Source organism: Numida meleagris, chromosome 5, assembly GCF_002078875.1.
Source record: "Numida meleagris isolate 19003 breed g44 Domestic line chromosome 5, NumMel1.0, whole genome shotgun sequence".
NCBI lineage: Eukaryota > Metazoa > Chordata > Aves > Galliformes > Numididae > Numida > Numida meleagris.
In genome coordinates, this window is record NC_034413.1 from 51,287,465 (window position 1) to 51,304,506 (window position 17,042).

At 40.1% G+C, this 17,042-nt stretch overlaps 1 long non-coding RNA gene across 1 annotated transcript; it reads left to right on the top strand.

The window, feature by feature from the left end:
* Positions 2,731-12,235, top strand: LOC110400567. Its single transcript, XR_002439939.1, has 3 exons — positions 2,731-2,891; positions 9,429-9,621; positions 11,792-12,235. It is a non-coding gene; the product is annotated as an uncharacterized LOC110400567 (long non-coding RNA).

Consider the following 17,042-nt stretch of genomic DNA (forward strand, 5'->3'; position numbering starts at 1 on the left):
GAAGGTTTTGTTTCAGACTTGCAGCCTTTGCAACTCTTGCAAGCTCTGAGGCCCAATTAAGCGCCAGCAAATTTTTAAAATTGCCTTACTTTATGGGATAGCATGAGTAGATTGAATCCTACACAATATATAAGGTCCTAGTTCTGAGTCAGTCTGTAATAGCTCTTATGAGATACAAAACAGAGTGAGGTCCCAAAGCCTTGGAGTTTTAATATATGTCAATAGCTGTTAACCGTGGAGAGAAAAAATATTTTTTCACTAATTGGATCTTTAAAATACAAGTATAAAATTTCCTAGAAGGTAAAGAATTTTCTTAATGCTGCACATCCCTGAAGGCAAACATTTTCAGAAGCTTTCATGGGAGTAAAAATACTGTTGGTTTCTTTTCTAATTGCCAGCAATGGTGGAACTGCACAACCCCTGCAGACAGGTTGGGCTGAGAACATGACTAGATGACACACTAGATGCCTTCAGGTGGGTGAGGGAACAGCTGTTGTGAGTGGTGTCAGACCCCAGCAGCAATACTGCAATCACAGCATAGCAGACTAACAGTGTCAGGGCTGTGTTCCAGCCACCAGTTTCTGCTCTCTTCTTCGGTTATGTACTGCCTAGCCCAGGTGATCTAAGGGTAAATGGCTGGAAAGTTTAAATAAAAAGAGTTCAAAATACTTGTCAGGGGAAAGACAGGCTTCCTATCGTATTATACTGCAGGATTTAATGCTGAGCTAGGAAATGCTAGTTATGCCTCTCTTTACTTTGGGGAGGATGTAAAGGACAGAGCAATTATAAAAATATGACTGACGATTCAGATGTGAAGAAAATACTGATATTACACACTTCCTAGATAAACTCCAGTTCCCCTGATTCAAAGGAAAACCAGTCTTGTGGTATTGGTCCTTACTAGTTAAAATTGTTTGACACTTGGACTTGAGAGAACACGTGCTCAGATTTCAGCCTCTCCAGATGTCCCTCTCTGTATCTTGGTGAATATAAACCCACTTGACCAGTGAAAATGGTGACTGGGAATTTGTTGATAGCTATACAAAGTTACATCATGCTGAAATTAAATGTAAAATAAGTGCCTTCATATCTCATTATTATTTACAAAACTGCTGAAAGCCATAAAGGGGTATGGTTTTTTCAGCTCTCTGTCTTATAGAATGCTTTAACACAAGGTCTCTGTAAGGCTGCACACACATCTTTCTGCAGAAGTCCCATGTGGGAAGCCAAAGAACATCAGGAAACCTTGTATGAAGATCATATCTTGATTACTGCATATGCAGAGTTTTAGTATATCCTGGCTTATAAATCATTAATAGTTTTGTAGTTGGTTATATCATAAGGATTATTCATGCCATTACTTGGAAGACCCAGTTTGATCCTTTGATCAATTAACGGAATAAGATAAATCAAATTGTTTGTTAAAATTCAGCTATGATTGACCCAGTGGAGTTAATGCCTTATTTAGATTAAACATTAAAAGTTGCATTTCTGCAAAGTAATGTATCTAAAATTTTTGTTACTTTGGTTTCTTACTGATCTGTTTCAGAAAACCAACAGTCCCTGGTGAACAAGAGAAATATTACTGCATATTTCAAGTGGAGTTCATGTTAGTAAATCAGTCGTTAGTCAAATTAAATAATGTTCATCTCCAGAGATGAATTGTTTCGCATATCCTGGAACAAGCTAGAATATCCCCAGGATCACAGACATTTAAAACTGCGATTGCAAGATACGTTATTGAGATGTACCATATTTGCATAGTTTGCATGTACAATGAAAGCTTTGTGTTACTTTTCTTTATGAGGCTGTTGCTAGCAAATTGCTGGATTACCCAGGAGACTTAGTGAGATCAGAGAACAAGCCTGTATAGAAAGGTTGTGCCTAATACTAAAGATACTCAGCACTATGGGCTTTAAAAAGTAGCGTTATCCATCCAAAAGTAGCAGTAGGAGCCATGGGAAGATAGTATGCTGCAGTCCATCTGAACACACTGACGTCAGTGGGTGTTGCTCATGCAAAGTAAAGGCCTGAGTATTATATGATATATATTGACAGGTTTATTGAGGTAAAACTGTAGTATACCCTCAGTTTGTCTTTTAGAATTTTTAATTGTTTTTTTTTTTTTTTAGCAAACATTAAAAAATTGGGCATTATATGAACTATATTTTGCTTTCTCTGTATGGGAGAACTTTCATTTCATTTCGGTTCTCCATAATAACACATTTTTAGGGCTCACCAGTTAAACCCCAGCATTTTGTCGCTATAAGAGGAAGATATGGAAAAAAGCAGGGAGCAGTTTATTGCTTAAAAACCTGTATTTTTCAATGAACTTCAGTAAAGGGAAGGCTCAGAAAGAATAACAGCTAAGTGACAGAATAAATATTTAAGTTAACATTCCAAATGGTTGATTAAAGTGGATTTGAACCGTCTTCTACCACATCTAGTATTTTGTGGATTTGTGTTTAGTGCCAATTGAATAGTTCTCTAAAGTTTGTCATTTAATTCTATTTGCTTCACTTTTGTAGCTGTAATGTGAATAAAATACTGACATCTTGCCCTCTCCAAGTATTGAATACAGAGAAGAAGATGCTTATCCACACTGACCCACAACTTATCAAGCTGGTTTGTTTTTTGTTTGTTTGTTTTGGTGGCATATATTGAAATGTCTGTAAGCTTCAAACTTTGTTACATTATTAGTAATTTTTCATTTTTTCATCAGGTATATGAATTTCCCCAAAACCCTACTAATTTGGATAAGGAATATATTTCTGCAGCTATTGTTAGAACTGTAAAAGTGACCCAGAGTTCAGCTCAAAGTTTGCGCAAGCAGGATTTCAGCTGTCGCTGGACACAGTGCTTGGGTTATTAACATCATTAGAGTCCAGCAGGTAAGAGTTAGTGGTGAAAATTTCTTCAACTTGAAGTTGTGAGTTTTTGCTTCTTTCAACTCTTTTGTTAATGCATAGAACTCCCTTTTTGCTTGTAACCAGAAAAAGCTACCAGAGAAATATGTTATAAATGTCATAAATGATTCTTATGCTGTGAGAATGAGTTGTGTATCATGTCTGTGCTTCATTTGGAGTGTACTGACCTTCCAAAAATAGCTCAGCAGAGTGGTCTCAGCGCAGGGATCCAGAAGGACTGAATTTAATCCTGGTTCTCTCACTGGTCTGCAGGGTGACCTTGGGCAATCTTTGTGCCATTTTCCTGCTTGCTAAAATGAAAATAATAATACTTACAGCCTTTGCAAAGCACTTTCAGAGAAGAGCACATGAATCGATAACATATTCTTCTTAAGTATGTGAAATAGCAGAGGAAACTCTTCCCACTTGCATTAGTGCTCTTTCAGCATTTAGAAATGCGAAATTATAAAGATTACTGCATGGAAGGAAGATTATGAGAAATGTTCCTTTCATCAATGAGTTGCCAGTTGGAATGTGAAGGAAAACAGTACTAAGGTGATGTACCATTTAGTGTAATAAAGAATAAAATATGTGTTTTCAGTGTGAATAAGGTGGCTACCAGTGCAGTCATACTGTATTACGCTTGCCTGTGCTGGTGTGAAATAACTTAAAATGTATAAGCAGTTTGAAATCCCTACATTCGTTTTTCAAGACTTTCAGATTTCCTGGAGAGATCTGTCAGTTTAGACAGAAGAGGAAATCTAGAGTATTTTGGCCATGTGTGCCTTGCTCTGTGTGTGGGGACTCCTTCTCCTCAAGGTGCTGCCTGGCTCATCTTGTTTTAGTTTACAAGGACTGCACCAGGCACAAATTTTGCCTCGTCTCTGTATGCCTGCTGAGCTGCAAAGGTTTTCTGCTGGCCAGGCAAGTGCCTGAGTAGCGTATCTAACTTGGATGCTGTCTCTCAGGATTTTGTAACAGTTATTGCACAGACTCGGCATCACCCGATAAAGTAAAGTGTTTTAAGCCTTGCCAGAGATCTGTGTGCCAGGTGAGGTCCGGTGGCCATGCTGCAAGGTGACCTCCCCATCTAACAGAAGCAGCTTCCAGGCCCAGGGACCATTCAGCAGGGAAATGTCTCTTATGAGAGGTCTGACCTTCCTGCCCTAGGGCTTGCCCTGTAGGGCTGCAATGGATACTCAGGGCACTGCTCTTCATCTGCCCATCCCAGCTCCTCTGGGTGGGGAGGCTGTAGCCCCATTAGCTCTGTGCTTACAGGTGCAGGAGGCAGCCCTGGCCATTCACTCTCCGTGCCTGCTTCAATGAGCCCCAGTGCCTTTCTGCTGGGAAAAAGGCATTGGAAACACGGGAGAGAAAGGCTCCTAATGATACAGATAAGAATTGAAGACTAGGGAGCTTGCTTTGATTTTCATTAAGAATAAATGAAAGTCTGTCTTGTAATAGGCATTGGAGTCAGCCCATCATGAAGATTGCTTGAATATTCCATCCCTACCACATGGGCATGAGTCAGTGGGTAGTGTGCACTGAGATCCAGCCCCACCCTTTCTATTCAGAAATTCCCCTTATTGTTTATTTAAACTGCCTGTATGTCTCCCAAAACACTGTGTAGGTATCTAATAATCTGGGCTACAAATATTGAGATAGTCCAGTGTTACACTATTGGATTCTCTCAATATAAACTAAAATAAGATTGTAACGTTTATCCGTTTTGCTTGATATAAGCATAAAAGAAAATTTACTGTAGGGTGTGGTACAATGTTTATGATTAAATGCTTTATTCATACTTGTATGTCAATCTATTAGTATGCTGTTAATTCAAATGTTACTATGATGTATTTTATCACCATTAGCACATTTATCACAGGTAGATGTGAAACTTAGACAAAGGTGTACATTCTCATTAATGATGAACAGCCTATTCATCTTACTAGAGTGTAATTAATGTTAGTTACAATACTTAATTTTTCACTGTTTGTCATGGTGCATATTTAGCATTTCTTCTGTCCTTTATCAATCTGCTCTCCTATCATATGAGCACATCAAAAAGATATATGTAAGTATCTGAGCTGTTTTGTTGCCTAATTTTTATACTGTTAAAAGAAATTGAATATTTTTGTTCTTACACTGTAGATGTACACAGATGGTTCAAAAGCAGGCTGTATAGTGTTACACACTTTTTTTGGGTTCTGGGCTTGGTGTTCCGGCTTTTTTTTTTGTATAAATAATGTAGCAACCAGGCAAGGAAGTAAAGTAAGGAACATAATGAAGGCATTAAAGATCACGTGTAGTACTGTGCTGTGCTTGCGTGATGTTTAATAGTCACAGTTGTTCTCCTGGATTTGCAGTTACAGTTTTTGTACTTGTGGAGTAATGGAAGGCAATGGTGGTGCCTTCTACCAAGATAATAACACACTTCTAAGGGTATTTATCAATATTTAGTTTAGAAAGCAATAAGGGAAAAAGCAGCTCACCCTTTCCAAAGGCTGGCAAAGTCTCAAGAAGGGTGTAGTCTCCAAGTAAGTATGCTGCTCTCTTGGCTAACCCTTAAATGAGGGTGAGGAGTCCACCCCTTCTGGTTGTTCAGGTGCATTGCTTGCACCTGTGCACCCTGGGTTAGCCACACCTTCTCACCTGGTACTCAATCACTGGGTCAAGCTGTGACCTAGCAATTCCCATACAGTACTTCTAATAGTAAACTTGTGTGAGCAATGCAGCTATGAAAACAATGCAGGTAGGGTGTGTCTGAAAAGTATACTCTACTAGCAAAATATGTGTTACAACAGCTTGTTGTTATATATTGCTTTATGAATAATGTTGTTAGCAATCATAGTTAAACTACAACCACTTGTTCAGCAGCGCAAGAGTGGAAGTAATGGCTAATATGTGGAAAACACTGCGATGAGTTAAGTAAAAGGAGGAGAGCAATGTATACATCCTTGGATTTGCTCCCCAACACACCTGTAAATCCATACTTATGTATGGGCCCCAGGAACAACACAATCACCTCAGCTCAACCCTGGGCACCAAAGCAGTTTTATTTCTTGTTCATCCAAAATTCCCGTTAAGCTGTATACAAAGGGACCTGATCCTTCTGTAAGACTTGGGAAAATGTCTTCTGGGAATAAAATATTTGAAACAGATCAATGAAATGCTTCAGATCTGGCATTCTGTGAATGACGAATGAATTTGGGATCTATTTTTCTCCAAAATGTTAAAGATCTCTCTGTGAGAGAAAGCACACCTATTCCTATCATTAGCCCCTTTTCTTAATTGGCGGACTTTACATTTCTAAGCTCTTTTGATAAAAATCAATGTTAAAGGAATTAGCCATTATTTTCTGTGAGGTTACCTCTTTTGTAACCACTGTTTGAATTCTGACACAATCTGCTCTTCGTGCCAGACATGACACTCACCACTACGCATCTCTACAATACTTCACATCCCTACAATAACGAAGTAGGTCTTAAACTTTTGTTCAAGCCAACAAGGGCTCACCATTACTGCAGATAACCTTGAAGCTATTAGAAAAAATAGGTTATTTGTATGCACTGGATTTATCATGGTTTCCCTGTCACTCACCATAAGTGAAGTGTAAGGCAAACAAACAAAGGGATTTAGCATATTTTATTATGAAAAGTCAATTTGGACACAATCACAAGTAGATATAATTGTAGATTAGTAGCAAACTGAGAATAAAAATACTAAGCTCACTTTAGGTTTTTTAAACTAAATGATAGTTGGAGGCGCTCCACAATGACTGAAGTACAAAAATAACTTGTAATGTGAACAGAATTAAATTTTTCTGTGGTGCCACAGCAGTACTTGACAATAAGTTTTATTTCTATAACTGTACTAAAATCTTTTCATTAAACAAAGAAACTCCTTCCTTTGAATTTGACCAACAAATTTTCCATAACATAGCACAACTCCTGAAATAACAGACTCTGACATTCTCTTTCCTCCACTCATCTCTAAGTCACTTAAATGGAGGGACTTGCTTAAACAGAAATATAAAACAGCAAACTTGAGTTTATGTCGATTTTGACTGATGGAGAACAAATACAAAGACATGATGAAGTTACCTTTAACCTTTACAGCATTACAAAGCTAGTTATAAAAACAAGCTGTAAAACACACCAAAAAGGGAAGCATTTCACTCCATTTTGATTTGGCCATTTTGCTTTCAGAAGGAATTTATAAAAACACCCAGGAACAGTGAACATTTGAACTTAAAATGATCCAAGTTTATTTTTACTCCAAAAGAAGAAGTCTCAATAGAGCTATTGATTTTCTAGCATTCATCTAATATTGCACAGAAAATGGACCTGACCTTGCAATCCCTAACAGAGACAAGGAAGCAGTCATTACAGTCATGGGTTACAATTGATTTTAGTGGGATTACTTGCATAAGTATGGGTTTTCAGGGTATGACCTTTTGTCCCATTCGCAGTGAGACCAGGTGTACACAGTTGTGGGTTTCACTCAGTTCAGAAGGAGGAGGTTTACCTTCCTGTTCTATATCTTATGTTTTTATTCCTGTGTATTTATTCTATAGTATTTTTGTTTTCTGGCTGACAGAGTATCATCACTTTGTCAAGAGCCCCAGTCCTCCTTCCATCTTGAGCAGTTTCTTTTACGATATCTTCCAGTGTCATTCTGGGCTCTGAGTCGATCCCTGCTCTTATATCTTTTTCTTCTTCTGGTTCTGTTTTCTATGACAAAAGCCCCACTTTGGGCTAGGCACTATCTCTCTCTGTATTTTTTTAATTCACTACTACATTTTGGAACTCTCTAGGGCCAGTTGAGAATGAGACATTGTTATACTGTGCACAACAAACACAGAGTAATAGAAAGCTAAAGCCTAAGCTCCCTTTTCCAAAGTGTGAGTTTCTCTCTAACTCTATGGAGTAGCTGCTGTAGGAATGCATCTCCAGAACTGCATTACTCAGATAGACAAAAACCTCCTAACTGTCAGTTTGAGTATATTCACAACCGTTCTATACATGTTTGTTCTTATGAAAACCTTTTGCTTTATCTCAGATTCTTCTTTTTCCTCTTCAGTATTTGCTCACTGATGTGGTTATAATGAGTCACATTTCCTCTCTGCCTTCATTTTGTTGCATTAAATGTGAGGAGAGTGGAGGAAAGGTGTGCCAGAAGCAAAGTGACCATGTGCAGAGCCTTGCACAGTTGTGTTGTGCAGTGCCTGGCACAGTTGTCCTGTCTTGATTCAGGGCTCCATAGGCCATCTTTGTTACAGAAGGGGAAAGCAATGACCCTCTAGAGGATGATGCCAGCTTTATTCTGGATCGACACCATTATTCATTCAATTTTCGTTAACTTGCAAAGCTTTAGTACCAGAAATTTAGTACAAGAATAGCAATTGATTATTTTTGTTGGTGGTATTTTCAAAGAAATGAAGTAATGAAATGTACAGTATGTTTCAGTTTGCAATGATCATTTTGATGTTCCATTTGCAATGGAAATGAGCATATAACATATTCATGTGTACAGATAAGGAAAATGACAAACATTAACAACCCTTGTTCTATTCATTTATAATATCCAGCAAAAAAAATCCATCTTTCCATAGTTTTTAGTTTTGTTTTAGCAGCAGAATGCAAAACAAAAAAATATGAATTAATAGATAAAATATGCTTAATTACTTTCTAAGTAAGTTTTGCCTGAAAATGACTGTAATCCAAACCACAAATTCTTTGTAAATCTATCTACTAAAAATAGGTAATTCCATGCCAATTTTCTTTTATCTCCATACGTTGCTTTATATGTGTTGTGAGATAAAATTGCCTATGGAATCAAATAAATGTGTGTGTATGTGTGTACACTTAAATTCTTGTGGCCAAGCAGCATCTGATGTGCAGCTCTCAGTCTGCTTAAGCAGGCTGCGGTGTTTGCCTTATCAGTGTCAGTCAGTTTCTGCACAATTTAATCGCCACTAAAAAGAAATATTTTGCTCTTACAGATATAAAACAGCATACTGAAGATAAATCAGTGCATCTTGCCTTCCTTAAAATTTTAGACACAACCTGAAACTGCAGCTCTTTTCTCCTCTCATCTCAATGGGATGGTAACCTAACAATCACAGTTTTAAGAAGGAGAAACTGTTTTGAGCAGAAACAAATTGTCCTGACAGTATCACTTCATGGGGTGACATTAAGGCACATTGGGCCTGGAGTTCACAGCTTATGGTGCTTGGGTCTGGAGAACCAGGGAGAAAGAACACATGGAGAAAGAAAAATAGGTGATAAGTTCTAGATGGTGCAAGCGTCAGGCTGAAGCGGTTCAGCAGCAGGCATCTCAAAGCCTGCCAGGTGGCTCGCTGTTAGCTGCCTTCCTGCTGCGGCACTCCTGCCAGATCCTGGAGGAATTGTTATCTGCGACTGTGAAGATTTCCTTTATTCCTCTTTTGCTGGGGTAGCTAGAGAGCCTGTTGCTGAACAGTAAAGGAAAGCAATACCTGTTTTTCTCTGTTGTCTGCAGCAGAAGGTGCACGTGCCAGAGAGAAAATGAGCCACCTCCTAGGAGTTGAGGGGGGCTCATGCGCTGCTGCTCCAGGCGCCCGGCGAGCTCTGCAGGTGTGACTGCCACACCACAGGTGGAACCGGCGCAGGGTCAGGGGCTGCCTGCTGTGACCTGAGCGTCGTCACGTCCTGACAGTTCCTGTGGCCATGAGGTAATTTATGTGGGTTCTCAAGGACAGATGGAGACATCAGAGATCAGTCGTGGGGAGCTGCAGCCAGCCAGGCTCCTGTTGGCTCCCATCACTGTGATGTGTGTTAAAAAATATTGTATGATTCAAAATTATACCTGTAAAACCTACAAGTAGAAAATTACTGTGTGCATTTATCTTTAATAACAACCTTGTGCATATTTATAGTACTAGTTTAGTAGAACGTGTTATACTAGTTTATTTCCCAGTCTGTTTTAAATGATATTATTCATTAGTAGTCATGAAGTGGTATGACATATTTTTTAAGTTGCGTGTGTGTAACAAAGGTTCTTAATACCTTTTCATAATGAAAGGGGATAAATGCACACATAGAATATGTGAAATTGTGCTTGTATGAGCATGGAGCGTTGTCTTAGGGTATTAAATTAGCATTTGGTGCTGCTCTGCTTTGTATGCATTTCCAGCAACTGTTTCAGCTAGAAATCACTATAATACACCTGTATTCTGCTTCCTAAATTCATATGGCATTTAAATCCTGCCCATAGTGTGTATGCAACTGAATTTAATTTTAAGCATGCAGCATATTATTTTCCTTCTAATTAAAGTGTGATATTGCAATGTGGTAGCTGCCTAGGGCAAACAGGACGCAGCACATTGCCAAACCGAAAGGAACGCAGATGCAGGCTGAAGGCTGGCAGGGGAAATGGACATTGGGGATGCAGTGGCTCTGGTGCCTGTGGGCTTGCCCTAGTGCCTGTGCCCTGCTGTCCCCTGGTCCTTCTGCCACTGTACACAGCAGCACAGCCACTGTCCTGTTCCCCTCTGCCTGCTGGGCCCTGAAGTTGGCTGACTGCAGCCAGACCGTGGCGGTTCTGGGATGGAAAGGATGGCTGCAGCAGCTCAGGGGTTCCTGTCGCATGGTCTGTGGATTGAACAAAACAACACACATCAGCCTCTGTGTAACGACTCAAAAACTGTTAATGGCCATCTTCAGTACTGTAGCAACAGCCAAACCCTTGAAAAGAGGAAGTTTTCATTGAGAAAGCTTTAATTTTAAACATTCAAATTTGGTATAGTGTAGAGTATGAAATAAGTTTTGAAAGGAAGCTGATGATTAAGAAGAAATGCAGTGGGCATTTAATAAATGGAGGAACCGCAAGATAATTAACTGGCATGCATAAAGATTCATGCTTTATACCAAAATTTTAATTTTGCACATAAATGTGCCTGATGTAGGCAGCATTTAATCACCTAGCTGACAGGAGTAACTACTTTCATTTAACCTTGACTGAAGATCATGAATTCTAACAGGTTTAATTGGATACATCATTTAACAGAATGAACAGAGCAAATTTTTCTCAATTCATAGGTTCTGATTGACATGCACCAGCAATAAGGCGTTGCACAATTAAAGCTGATCTGTATTCCTGGCCTGGGCAGCAATTGCCATAGTGATGTGACACTGTTTGATCACTGTGGCACTGAAACTATACTGAATTTCCCCTTGTTTTGAAAAGGGCAATGCTTTAAAAAAAGAGAGAGAGAGAAAGAGATTTTGGCACTTTAATTTTATTTTTTTTTTCACATTAATCACATTTATATGCACAAACTGTAAGGGAAGGAACTTGTCTTGTTATCAGTAACTCAGGGGAAAGAAGGAAAAATGGTATCTTTTTATCCATTTAGCACATTATTTATGGAAAGTCACAAATGTGGCTCATCTGTTGGGTTGCAGTCTACTCGGGGTCTGATTGTTCTGGGCTCCCACCTGGACAGGGAGCAGAGCTGCACAGCCTCCCTGCCCAGGCTATGCCCACCACAGACACCATGCCAGAGGAGGGGAGTGAGGCAAGGTGTTCACATTGCAGATGAGATGAAAGGAGGTAGAGGAAAGGAGTGGTACCCAGTGGTGAGCAGCGTACCTTTCCTGGTATGCTCTATTTCATATGATAAAGCCTTGAAAATAATCATGGAGGAATGGGCAGTGTCAACCTCACTGCATGGCTCCTGTTCAGCTGCACTCTGCCACTAGTGGCTCCCACAGGCCACGGTTTTGCCCTGCATGATCTGGAATTGTTCCTTTACTGTTTAGCCACATGTATGTGGGTTTTTATGTCTCTGTTGTTTACTTATATTACACCTCAGATAACTTCTTTATATTTTATCCTTTTAGAAAACAAAAAGCTGTCAAACATTGAACGGAGAGCAGGGCACTGCACAGTGTGTTTCAGCCTGGCTCAGTAGAGCCGAAACAGTGAGAAATCAGTCCTGGTTCCTTGGGACCTGCTGAAGCAGTGCCAGGTAAGTTTTGCTGCCTGCCCAGGAGCTGCAGCAGCCTCACTTGGTGAAGCAGGTTGCTTTTTTCCCCCCTTCTTTCTCTGTCCATTCTCTCAGGTTTAGTGCCAGGCCCTTGATCTCTCTTGTTGCCTGTTTGTCAGTCATCATTTGTATGTAGGCAGTGTAAATACATATCAAGCAGCAAGCTTTGTGGGAGTGTGCTGCTGTGGAAGACCAAGATCTTAGGGGGAACTGGGATTCTGATGGGCCGAAGGACCTGAACTTTGAAACCAGGAAGACTTTGGTCATTTTTGAGACCTTTAAAATCCAATGATTCATAATATCTTTCTCTGTCTGAGGTCTTTCTGGTGTGATTCATTGTCCAAAGCAGAGGAATTTGCCAGAGTAATTTATCACACGCAAACATTTTTAATAGTTTCAGGCAAATGGCTGGGCCATGGCATAGCCTCCACAGCCACCTGAGGCCACAGCTGAAATGTGGCACAGCCCACCTGTGGTGGGCCCTGCCCGGCCCAGCCCTGCCCTCCTGCTCCCCGGCAGGCTGCGCCTTCTGCAAAGGCTATCTTGAGGCTGCTTAGAAATGGTTGTTCTGCTATTCACTCTGTTCTCCCAAACCACCTCAGCAAAACAACTATCTGCCCCATCACCTAGCTCCTTCCTTGTCCCTAAGGCAGGGAACTCTGAGAAGGTCACTCAGCATTACTCCGGGGAAAAGCGCAGGGAGACCCCAGGTCAGCACTGTGGTCAGACAGGCAGCACAGGCACCTGCTGCTTGGGAACACCCCTGTTTTCCATCTATTTTGTTGGCTGCTTGCTCTGTCCCCACAAATATCCACACATTTGCTGTATGGGGGCCTTTGCAGCTGTCCCACGCTGCACTCCCTGGGACAATATGGGCTGTAACCCAGTGAGACCATATGCATGCCTCAGTGCCATAATGCATTGGGTACAGAGCTGCCTGCTCTCAGGTTTGAGGGTTTCAGGCTGCTTTTAGTAAGGCTCACTGCACTTGGAAACCGGTCTAATTGAAAGTCAGCAAAGGACACTGACTTGTGCATTTTCAAGTGTTTTATCTCTCAATCATCTTTAAAATTTCTGTTCTCTTCAGTTTCCAAACAGTCATCTTTGCAGAGAGATTTTGATCACCTATATACAGCATATACGGCCATAGTAAGAAATATATTTTGCTACCTTTCAAAATCCTGTGGGAGAAGGTGGCATTTCTTTTTTACTGATTGATACAAGATCAAGTTTGCAGTTTCATTTTTAATGCTGCTGTGAACGAGCAGGGGACATTAGAGGACCGGCCACGATTTTCCAGAGCTTTTCCGAAATCCGCCTTTGGAGCATGACCTAGACAAAGGCTCGAAGAGGGGCTGATGTTTACACCTTTCTTGCACTGCATAATTTAACTTCCAGAAATATAAAATGGGACAGCAGAAATATTTTTACGTGTCCTTACAATGCCCAAGTTGTTTCTCACTGCTTTTATTTGAAGGAACTAGACACAATTCTGGCTGCCTTAACCACTGCCTTTGAGAGCTACAGCTGAGAAAAGCCGCTGCCAGGAAGAAGTGAATAGAACTAACAAGGCTATTGAGCTGGCCAACAGATTAGTGAAAGGTCTGAGGTGAGGTCCTACAGGGCAGGCTAATGAAGCAGCCTACAGAAAGCACTTCTTTGTTATACACTACTGATCTGGCAATAACAGAGGCACTTAGCAAAGAACCTGATGAGCTGAAAAAATTATGTCATTATCATTCATTTTTTTCATAATAGAAACATGTTTTTGACCTTTGCATTTTCTTACATTTTGCCTCATTGTGGTACGTATTAACTGTAAGATTACCTGGTAACTAACCTATCCAACAACATTATGAGAAAAGAAATAGTCAATCATAGATATTGACAATGAAGACAATTTATTAAATAGAATGACTATATTTGCAACAATTAAACAATGCTAATGATACTGCCCTGGGTGGGGATACACAGAATATAACACAATTTGCGCTACTTAGTTAAGCAATATGATAATTCTCTAATTATCTCTCTGAGATTTGCAATGGGTATTCCAGGAGAGAATAAACAATGGCAAAGCCGTGATTTATCAAAAATCCATTTTGTCTGTTGATCCAAGCTGGCTCAAGGGAATCCGTAGCACTGATGGATTTTTCATTTATCGTTTGTCTCCTGATGAGGCTGCTTTTTGTACACATGCACATACACTTCTTCAAGATACTTTATTTTATTGTAACATTCATTTAGGAACTCTCTTGCGGTGCCTCTCTGCTGTGGTAGGTGTGCTCTGCTACCGGGTACTTTCAAGCTGAGTTTGATAACCAAACATGTCGTAACCAGCAAAAATAGAAGATCCATTTGTTATTAAGCAAAATTATATGGCTGAGCATGGTTAGTAGAGTTATTTCCTGAATCAATAGAAAGGATTTATTGACTGAAGGGGAGGGAGAGCACTGCAGAAGGCCTATTGTTTCTGTTTTAAGGAGCAAGATGAATGCATTTAAAATGTTAACATCCTGGCTGAAAGTGTAATGTATTTTAGTGATTAATAATGCCTGTAAAATTAAATCATGTACCTAATACAGAATAATAAAATAAATAACATAGCAGGCCTCTTTAAAGTGTGACGATAAATGATTGTTCTAAGGAGGCTGATAATAATATTTTCTTCCACCTAACAGATCATATTGTTTGGTTCTACCATGTCCCTCCTGCTGTGGCTGACAAGTGCTGGAATAGCATACATATAGAGATGAAAGGGAAAGTGTGTGTACGTTGTGGGGAGGCATAATGAAAAATAATCTAAAGGAGGAAACAGAGATGAAAGGAGAGAAGGAAAGTTGAGCCATTCACTAGATGAAGACAGTAAAATGAATTTTAATGGACAGCCCTTCAGCTGGCGCCTCCCAGAGCAGCAGCCCCATGGAGGTGGAGAGCTTGGCAGTCTGGCGATGGGAGAGTGAACTCATGGCTCTCCTTAGCTGTGCCAGGCTACCAGCCATGTGACAGGCAGCTGGGGACCTGTAGGGAAAATCTGTTTTGTTCCAGTCTGTGGTAAGCAACAGGTTGCTGTTTACCGTTAGCAAACATGTTAATGCTGCCAGCAGTGGTGGTTTCTTTGTCATATGTTTTTCTGAGTAGACACTCTCTAATTTCCCTAGTTCTGGAGCTGTCGTTGTTGTGAGGAGAATTGCTCAGGATGTAGAAAATATAATTGTTCACAACATTCCTTATAGTAAGTAAATATGCAAAATTTCTTTATGAGTATACCCATACTGTGGCAATGTTAACAAATATCCAAATGTATGTCTTTTCCTCTAATTCTTAGGGAAAGCGTTGCCCAAACAGAAGGGGAGCTGACTGATAGTCTCTAGCTGGAGCCCAGGAAAACCTTGCACCGAGTGTCATGCCAAATCTCTCACTGTCTTTATGGCATAAATGATCCTGCCCAAACGTAGAAACTATGTTTGCCTGCCTTCCTGCTGAGCCTTGGCACACAAGCACTGTTTTGGGGTGTTGCAGCAGTAGTTGTTACTCTGTACCAAGGAATTCTTTGCTTCTGACAGGTGCCAATTACACTGCGGACATCTGCCCTGGAGGCATTGAATCAAGCTGACAACTCATTTTATATCAATCAAACAGCAACCATTTTCAATAATTTCCCATCCAGCTGGGACTGAATTTGCACAAGTGATCTATGTATTAGAGACATTACCAATCCACAGAGATATTCAGAACCATGATTATGTTCTGTTTTCCCACAGAAACTCTTGCATCTGCACAAGAAAGCAAAAACTTTTTCCACTATGCAAGAGGATGCTGACGACTCAATTTTGGTCCCTGGCTGCCAAACTCAACTTGCAACAGGCAACTCCTGGCAGAATAGAAGATTTTTTTTGTGTGTCCCGCTTGCCACATGCAAATCCCTTCAGTTGGTGTTTTAATAGATGTAGATCCATAAGGTAATGCTGAAGTGTTCATTAGCCTTTAACTATAGTAGTCGATAGACTTTTATTAACAGTAGGTGAATGTTTCTTTAATCTTATTTTCTAGGTAGAAAATATGAGACGGGCTTATCAACAAAGCAGTAGTAGGAGCAAGAGAAAACACAATGCCGAAATGTATTTGATTGCAATTTTTAATTCTTTTGAAAACTCACTTTCAGAACAGTATTGGCAGGAGCCACAATCTGTGGGTGCTTCACTCGAAAAACAAGGTGGTAAGAGAGGGCTTGCATATAATACCTTCCTCACAGCCCTGTATTTTTTTAAACACACAGTTAATCAGAAAACTTCTCGCAGCTGTTCCGCTCCCTTTTTGACCTGTTAAACGACCACGTTGCTTATATGAACTTCCTTCAAATACTTTATTTAATAGAACAGTATATTTGGAGGCAATGAATTGGTACAGTGTTCTTCTGGAAAGACCCAAAATGTGCCCCTTGCTATTGTTTGAAGTACATTTACTAGCTGACTGGAGCTAGAGGTGACAGCTAACCCACAGACCTTGGGAATATGGTTAGCGAGCCAGAACAGTAGGCAGGCTCACCTTCTCCTTGTATTCTGTTGAGAGCTATGCCCTGCTGTTTGCATAAGGGGACCGGCTTTTATTATTCTATTCTCTTCCCACTACTGTGCACCAGGGCAGCACAAAGCAAGATTTAGTGCTTGGATATAGTATTTGCTTGCTGGCAATTGTTATAGCTAAGGCTGCACTGAGCCTTCCGTCTTAACCTGCTGTTCTCCCATGCTCATAATATTCTTAAAAAAAATTCCTTTTCATCTGAAATTTCTCATGCTTGTTATCAGCTGAAATATTTTTTTTTCTTTTTTTGGCGAGACTGAATAAAGTTTATTCATTCATATTTGAATCATGCAAGGGAGGGGGTGTAGGGAGAAAGGTCTCTTTTTTGCACATTCATAATTCACAAAAAAAGCTGCACGTTACAAGATGAAACTTTCCAGGTGGCTAGCTTTGACTGCAGGATAGTCCTCGTGCTAATTACAAAGAGAGAATGACTGAAAGAAAAATGAAAGAGAAAAATTAAAAATGACACATATTGTGATTAACTCATTTGTTTTGTAGGTGTGTTGTACAAAAGTTCC